Source organism: Dipteris shenzhenensis, chromosome 7 (assembly GCF_047967505.1).
Source record: "Dipteris shenzhenensis isolate YYH24624 ecotype China chromosome 7, Dip_SZ_1.0, whole genome shotgun sequence".
NCBI classification, from domain to species: domain Eukaryota; kingdom Viridiplantae; phylum Streptophyta; class Polypodiopsida; order Gleicheniales; family Dipteridaceae; genus Dipteris; species Dipteris shenzhenensis.
This window is the reverse complement of record NC_141602.1, coordinates 20,637,998-20,647,302: the sequence shown is the minus strand read 5'-3', so window position 1 is coordinate 20,647,302 and position 9,305 is coordinate 20,637,998.

The window sequence follows — 9,305 nt, the reverse complement described above, 5'->3', positions numbered from 1 at the left end:
GGCAAATGCGAGCCACAACTAATGAAATCCAAGTATTTTTTTCCTTCTAATAAGTACATATAAAGTATAATATATCATTTACAATTTCACATCCATGTGTGAGTAGTTACCGGTTGGCATATGCAGACAACCCACTGGCACATGGTTCAAAGATATTATGTGTCCATATGCGAGTGGTTACAAGTCGGCATACACGAACTCTCCAATGGCACGTAGATACTTACATTCAATACAATCTATATTTTGTACTATTTTTTTGTAAACTATATAGCTAATAACTAATAAACAAGTAATTTCTTTATAGGTTTGTAAATACCAAAAACCAAAGATTTCACTAAATTTTAAAAGATAATGTCTACCAAAACAACTTTCTTTCTTATATTTTCATGAAAATAACTTCAAATATGTATTTTTTAAAAACATTCGTTTTGAAAATAATCCTTTGAAATAAAAAACGATAAACCATAAACCGAGAGCTTCACATTTATCCCATTTTGCATCTTAGTGTGGGTAGATATCAACTGGCCTAAGCAAGCCCATCACCGACACTGGACACTTTTTAAAAGGATATAAAAACTTACAAATTATTTTGAAACGTTTCTTTATCCCTTTTTTCTTGTCCTTCTTTGTTTTTTTTGAAACTCGAAGCAGAGCTAGATTCTCGGGAATGCAAATAGTATGGGGTGGGTGCATAGTATATATAAGAAATTTGTACCATAGCAGTATGTTCATAGTACTGCTCAATATCACAACAACACAATGCATCCATGGACACATGTACAAATGCATTTCTTGAATTTCAAAAAAAATTTACAGGGACATCTATTTGCACGTTTATAGACCTGCATCTATATAACAAATAGATGCATCTATTGACGCGCTATTTTAATTAAAAAAATAGAATGTTGTGTGGTTGAACAGAATGCTGTGTGGTTGTAGGAATCCCATTTCTACAGTGTGCAATGCAATTCTTACAGCCAACCGCATTTTAATTTTCATGATTCCACGCACGTCTATCAGACGATGATTACAATTCCGAATAAAACTTTACAACTCCAAAACGTTTACATCACAAAGCATTCATTGATAGAACATTGCACAATGAAATTGAATGCCAAAAAAATAAGAGGAGTGTACATTAATTCATAGCCCAAAAAGTGCTTGTATATACATATAGCACAAAGCCAAGCCACTTGCTCAAGCACAAACCATAAATGCAAATACGAATTTCCATATATTCCTATATATTTAAAGAGTACACCTACTTTAGATCCTCTCACATAAAGATGGATCTACTTCTACCCATCCCTAGAACATCGTAACGTTGTTTCAGACCATGCAGGAATATTACTCTTATGGTAATCACATATGAATATTCAAAAAATAACCAACACAGGTCTATCATACTATCTTTTAAAGTATGCTATGAAAACCAAACCCATGGGACACATGAACTTGAATCCTGGTGATGCAAAACTTCTTAGACTAGATAATCTAGATCCAATTAAATTAAAAATGATATCTGCATACATTCTTTCAAAGCCAACATCTCCAACAGAGGCAACATTGTCATGCTTACAAATATCTACCATTCAAAGAAGTGAAGCTGTGCATTTCATTGACTCCTCTCCCACATCTATGTGCCAAAAATACCTTCGTGGACATTGTGTTTCTGTAATGCATCCAATAGATACATATTGCGGTCGTCCAAGTGTTATGGAGCACTTGACCTTCCATGAATTCTAGAAATAACACAATGTTCAAAAGTCAAAGAAAAAAAACAATAACATAACTATCATAGATTCTTTCGAAAATTATGTATATCCATCAACACTGATTGTACGTTTTACAGATTACCACCCTGCTCATCATTTTGAAGGATTTTTTTACAACCTTCTACTGAAGAACGTAAATTTTAGAAATGAGAATGAGCTCATTTATGAAAACAATCATACGAAATCTTACTTCTTAGAATGCCATGAATTTGAGATATAGTACTCTAAATTTCATACATAGCACTTTGCATTTAGAATTAGCACTTAGCATTGAGCAACTAGCATTTTTGCATTTAGCATATAGCACTTTGTATCCAACACATAAACAAATAAACTTAACCACACATTCGTGTGGGGGGAGAGTCGGCACATTTCCTCTCCAAAAATTATAAGACCAAGCAACGTGCCCTTCCTTGGGTTCAAATCATTTTGCATTTTGCACATAGTATTTTGCATATAGCATGTAGCAATTTGAGTGTGGGATATAGAACATAGCACTTTGCATTTTGCACATGGTACTTTGCATTTAGGAATGTATGATTTTGTATGTTGTACATAGTATTTTGCATATAGCATGTAGCCATTTGAGTTTGGGATATAGAACTTTGCATTTAGTATATAGAAATTTTCATTTAGGTATTAGTTTTAAAATGGCCAACATGCCATATCAACATCTTGGGTGGTCTGTCTTTTGAAGCACTACACTAGTGTTAAGGCCTTGTCTGAGAATGAGCATGTGCATCAGTACATGAATTGGCATGGATATGTGGATAACAGATTTCTGAGTAACCTTGTTGTTGAAATGTATGGAAAATGTGAAAGCTTGGAGTATGCACAAGCTGTGTTCTACAAAATACTCCTAGAGTATTATGATCGCTACGTAAGCCCAGAATGAATGTGGCAAAGAAGCTTTACAATTGTTTGAAGAAATATCAATACAAGTCTAGGGATAATTCAAGGGCCGTGTTTGCATAGATGTTACTTCGGAATGCAGCCTCCTAGAATGCCATGATTGCAGTGTGTACACAATTCAAAGACAGGTAGGGAAGGGGCTGAGCAAGGGAGGGGGGTTTGCTGAGACTATGGGATTGAGTCCCCATCAGAGGGAGCAACCGAGTGAATGAACGAGTCGCCAATGGAGTAAGGAGAGGCAATGCAGGATGGGATCGATCAGAGGGACGGGGTCAGGAAGAAAAGGAACATTCAATTCACCACCAGAGGGGGAATTACGGGCATCGGCCATAGCCAAGGAAACAAATGAAAACCAAATGGAAGATGAATACACAAGGCTACCAAGACTTACTAGGCAAAGATGATTGAGAGAACAGGACCAAGCACAGCAACAGGTGATGACGATAAAGAAAACAGGACTAGGAGCAGTAGCTGCTACTATGGCGATGGCGAAACAGGACGTCAATGTACACCACAATAGCAAGCTTTGATGATCGCAATGAGATGAAGATTTGATGATCACAATGAAATGAAATTTCAAAAGAGGGAAATCTAGTAGGGTGGATGATGAAAGAGAGCAAGAAGGTGATTGGTAGGCAAAAGAACTAAAGGTAGAATAAGCTTGAAGGGACAGAGACGACAAGAAGGCGATGCCAAGAAGACGATGGGAAGCACTGTTTGATTTGGAGGCAGTTTTTTGAATCAATAAAAAATGAAAATGAAATTTAAACCTGACATGTGGCTTCACGAGAGGGCAAATTTCCTTTTTATGTCACAATGCTACCTACCTAATCATTTATATAAAAAATCAACCTTTAAAAAAATTTAAACATTTTGTAGAAAAAAAAAAGGCAATCTAAACTGCTCAATTGTGAATTTTTTCCACCACCGGCTACGTCCGATTGTGGTGTGGTAATACTATGTCACCATGGATAACTTTATATACCATGTAGTAACTTACTGACACCTCATGGTATTTTATTGTATATTTAATATGTTTAATATAGTTTGTATATTGGTCATATTATCATTGTATTGAGGATGATCTTCAAATGTATATGGACATTCTATTGAGTTCTATCATTGCATTGGGTTCCTATAATTGTATTGAGGATAACACATATTTAATTAAGTTTGGACTATGTGACATCCAAAACAATATTTGTAATTACTTTTGAACAAAATTTTTAAATAAATTGTATATAAACAAAACTCCTCTAAACAACAAATAAAACACTAAATTCTAGGTACATTTAAAAAAGTATTTTTTTGGAATTGGAAGTGAAATTAAAAAAGAAATAGCATGATATTACATCAAAAGTAGAGCTACATCAAAAGCACTTCTTAAATCTTAGAGTATTTTGTAATGGTCTTCACAACCACTTTCAAATAAATACAAGAAGACTCTCAAGTATTTTGTAATGGTCTTTACAACCACTTTCAAATAAATACAAGAAGACTCTCAGAGTATTTTGTAATGGTCTTCACAACAACTTTCAAATAAATACAAGAAGACTCTCAAGCACAGTCTCTCAAAGGCATTAATATTAGCTATATCAATCATAGAAGTAACTGAGTCCTCTGCTTCCACCATCTCTTCATGGGAGATATAATTATAGCTACAGAAGAGCAGTAAGGAATAAGATATTCTCTCTTGAAAATCTCTTTGTCGGTTCCTTATCCCCGTACTTCATCTGGTGGATATTGTCCATAGCGAGTGGTATGACAAGAAATCTCACTCGAATATGTTACGAGCTCTTCTCTCATTGAATACAAAATTCTTATTTCTACTTTGCACTATCTTATTTGTTCTCTCTTGTTTTCTAGGAATTTTGTGCCACAAATTCATCCTTCTCATCTTGTGTCAATGGTTCTTGTTGCCTCTTTCTCGCCTCTCATTTCACTCACTTCTCAGCAATCTAGTCTTCATTAGAACTTATCACAACCTCCACTTGAGAAATTACTTCAAAGAGATCCCTCTGTATGCAAAAAGGATGAGAAAGAATATAGAGGAAGTAAAGAAGTGCAAGGCAAGATCAAAGAAGGAAGCGCTTAGTATGTAGTGACGAGGGTTGTAAGGCGAGATAGAAGAAGGAGCTAGATAGGAAGTGCTTACTATGACAAGGGTGGGAGAATGCAAATGAGGGAATAAAGGCAAGATGGAAGATGGAACAAGAAAGAATAAATGCAGTGGGAGAATGATAATGAGAGAACAAAGTGAGCTAGAAGGAGGAATGAGAAAGAATAAGATGAGGAAGTGTGAGATGGAAGAAGGATAGAAACAAAGAAGATCTTTTCTCGGTAAAGTGATCAAGGATAGGATTGATATACAGATTTGGAATAAAGTGAGGGAAATATTTGAAAGAAAGTGATCGAAGATAGGATCGATATACAAATTTGGAATAAAGTGAGTGAAATTTTTGAGAGAGAGCATAGCACTATCAGTGCACCAATTGCGATGTGTCAAAGTTGTCCCTCAGCATAAAATAGCATCTGTCTGCTAAACGTCCATCAATAAAGCATCCCACAAGGCTTTGAAGAAGCCTCAACCAGTACATCAATGTAGCTCTTGCCTTATCTTCACGTGATAGTACCCGCATCAAACCACAAATCTTCTTCCTCAAAATCACCTAGTCTTTGTCACAATGAATTAGACTCCTGGTGTAGGTGCTCCAACTGAGCTTTGCTGCTATGGTATGTCCCTTGTCACCGCATCGACTTCATCCGACTCGTTAGCTTTCCCTTGGAGAAGACAATTGTTTTGAAAGAAATCCTGCAATTAATTGAATAGGGTACAAAAGACTAAAGAACAAAGCTTCCTTTAGAATGGTAGAACCATCCCACTCATCCTCGATCTCGTATATCACTAGGCACCATAAAAATTCTTTGTTGTAACTCATGTGCATCTCTTTTTTCGTAGGTCCCAACTGGAGCCTTGCATGAGCATACAAAATAGAAGGCTGACTACCCACAGGTCGTTGGCTTTCTTGGACTTGCGTTGATCTACCTTGTCTCCATTGTAGAGAACGTTGGATGTGGAACAGTCCACCATCACTCTCTCTTGGTTTTGCTTTAATACTTCTACCATCCAAACCATAGCCGACGTCGCTCAGGTCCAAAGATGTGGCTTGCAACCACAATAGACTCTGCAATCACTTGTCCACTCCTGGATAGCTCTACACTTGGCTGCTACATCATCTTCTAGATTATGGCCAATAGGAAACTGAACCTTGAAAATGCACCCCGCAATGGTTAGGTCCGCAATAGGCCTGCAAAATAATAGTCTGCACATAGCTTGCACTTCGCAAACACAGCCGTAGTAGCAACGTTGTCTGCTCCCTCTAAGGCACCAACCATAGCATATTTGCCCATACCATGCACCCCTTGGTATCCCATGTACACCCCCTTTGGCCCACCCCCCGTACATATTTTCCCATACCATGCGCCCCTTGGTATCCCATGTACACCCCCTTTGGCACCCCCCTCGTACATTGACCAGCCCGGTGGTTGAAATTATTGTGTTTCTCAATACTTAAATTTCTTAAATTTAATTTCTTTCTATTCGGGTCTTATACTACTATTGAATTGTGGAATTCAGAAATGAAAAGAAATATATTGTTATTTTCTAATGGTGAAATTCATAAATGAAAAGAAATATACTTTTTATTATCTAATATGTGAAGGTGAGACTATCAGGCTAAACCATCCCGGTGGTTGAAACTGTGGCAGTGTCCTAAACCATCCCGTGATTGAAATTGTGACAGTCCTAAATGTGTCCTAAACTAGCCCGGTGATTGAAATTGTGATTATCCTAAACCAGCGCAGTGGTTGAAAATTATTTTGCTTCATTATTTGCTTTAATTAGACTATGTTTTGTATTCTTTTAGTAGTAGCAAAAAGGGGGCTCATTGTTCTGCTGTTCCTGCATGTTGGGTCAGTAGACGAAGTTGTATCTCAACTTTGTGGATCAAAATCTAGACACTTCAATTGGGCAACGGAGCTTTGAACATTTTATGCCCTGGTAGATCAGGAAACTCAAAGACAAGAATGTTCGCCACAGTTTGGGGAGAGTTTCAATGACCTCACTGACTGTTTGGAAGAGGGGGATAATGTTGCAGTTGTCGTAAATTCTGGGGAGAATGAGGAAGATGACCCATACTTTCTGTTGTAGTGCACAAAACCTAAGTACAAGGTTGAAAAAACATGTAAGGATAATTGGGGAACAACCTATGAGAAGTGGGATGTAGTAGTCGGAGCTTTTTGGTACTAAAAAACATCCAAGAGAGGCCACAATTACGAACTACTACATAAGAGTCCACAAACATGTGTGTACTCTCATCTAGTAAGAGCTATTAAGCTCCAGATGCAACTTGTGCCACAACGAAAGAAGGGCAAGAGTGAGCACATCTTGGGGTGTCTTGGAGCGGTGGATGAGGATGACTGAGATAGTACTAAGAAAATGTATATAGTCTCATTGCAAGGAAACAATATGTCCACTTGTCCTACAAAATGGAATTTGTATTGAAACTACTTCTTATATCCCAAACAACCACTGTGCTGGTTTTATTAAATTGTTTTTGTAAATCCCAAATGGAAAACCCATGCTTGTTTTTAGTATATCCCAACAACCACCATGCTGGTTTCCCATAATGAATCCATTCATCTTGTAATAATAGAAGCAAACCACCGTGCTAGTGTGGCTGTTCATGTTCTAGTGCAACCAATCACTGTGCTAGTGATAACTTATCCTGCACTACTACCATGCTATCCCTACACTACTGCCATGCTATCCTAAAATTTATTGCACAGTGCTAGTTCCCTTTAGACTGCTTATCGTCGCTAACCGTTAGATTTCAACCACCGGGCTACTTAAAACATTTAAGTACTAACATGGAAGAAGGTCGATACAAAATCAGGTATTATGAGCACCATGAGAATATCCACAAGTTCAAGAAATGTCTACAAGATTTTTATTATTTCAAGGAAATTCCAGACTCCCAACTATCTTATCAACCTCCCTATAGCAAGCATCTCCCAGCTCTGGAGGCCAGTCTGCTGCACTATGGTAGACCTCTTCACACACTCGGATCACACACTGCTTGCTTGACTCTATCAACTTATACACCCATAGTAACTCCTCCTTTCATTGGGGGTCTTCTTCATCCTACTTTTTGCACTCTATACATCTTCGAGCCTCTTTCATGTCCTGCCAAAGGAAACCTACATCATGAGCTTGAGAAAGTACCTTAAAGGAATAGAAAAAACAATAGCCAGGGAAATTAATAATCAGTGTCTGTGCCAACTCCAAGTAATACACCCACTACCGAAGCATGTCCTCCTTGCAGCTATTTTCCTCCTTCTTCTCCGGGTTTGTTTGTGCGAGGATGCCATCCAACATCATTTTTAGATAGAACAAAAGCATTCCAAAGTCTTTTGGGTATGCCATAGATTCGTAGTAGGTGGACCAGTGTATAGAGTTTTGGGGCTAGATTTTGTAATGGGCTCTTAGTTGTGTCTGCACTGCGCTTAAATAGGAAGAGAGTTCATTGAGCCCGACCTTCTCATTCAAGATTCACTCTCATGTTAGTTGTCTAATCTAAATCTTTCATCTCACATTAGTTGTCTAATTGAAATCTTTCATGGTATAATAGTTCACTAATCAAAATCTTTTAGTCTCACATTAGTGATCTAATCAAAATCTTTCGCCTCACATTACGTGTCAAATCAAAATCTTTTGTCTCATTATTATCATCGTGCTAGTGTGGATCAAAGGACACTATCTAGTCACTTAGCTGAGAAAACATTGCCCAAGTAAACTCTAGAGAAGATTAACAATTCAATAGATTACACATAGATTACATAGATTACAATCTCAAAGACTCCTTCCCTTTATGCCGCTTCCTCTTTCCTTGATTTGAGCTTCCTGGTTCCTCCCTTCAGGCTCCTTTTCCTCACAGTTAGGTTCTCGACCTTAGCCTTCTTCAATTTGAGTTCCTTGTCTTTAAGATCTTTTGCCCAAATGGCAAATTGAGCTGCAACATCTACTGTCTCGTCGTAGATAGCTGTAGCAAGCAGGCACATTTGATCTGTCAATGACCTGGGCAATGGCAAATGGCATTCTATACATAGCGATTTTGTATGCACCCACACTCCAAAGCAAAAAACATGCACAAGGTGGTAGCATGTAGGCCATCAGATAGAATAGTCATCTATGATGGGGGTATGGTAGACCATGCATCTCAAACCCTATTGTATAGTACATAGTAGGATAGGCATCCAATTTAACTATTGCATTCGTCAATACCACAGTCTTGCTCTGTACATGATGAAGTTGCTTCTTGATTCCTCCTCCCTCATCCTAAGGCTGCAGATGTTCTTCATCATCTCCTCCACTTTTTGCTCACTCTGTGCAACAGCTGCATCAGAATCCCTCAGCATTTGTTGAACTTTCGTAAATTCCTAAAAAACTTCTTCATGGGCGGTTTCGAAGACTTCCACTCTAGTTTGGAAATCTCGCAGGGCGACGAACTGCTTTTTATAACTGTCGAAAGCCACGGCAAGCTTGTGCAAACATCTATC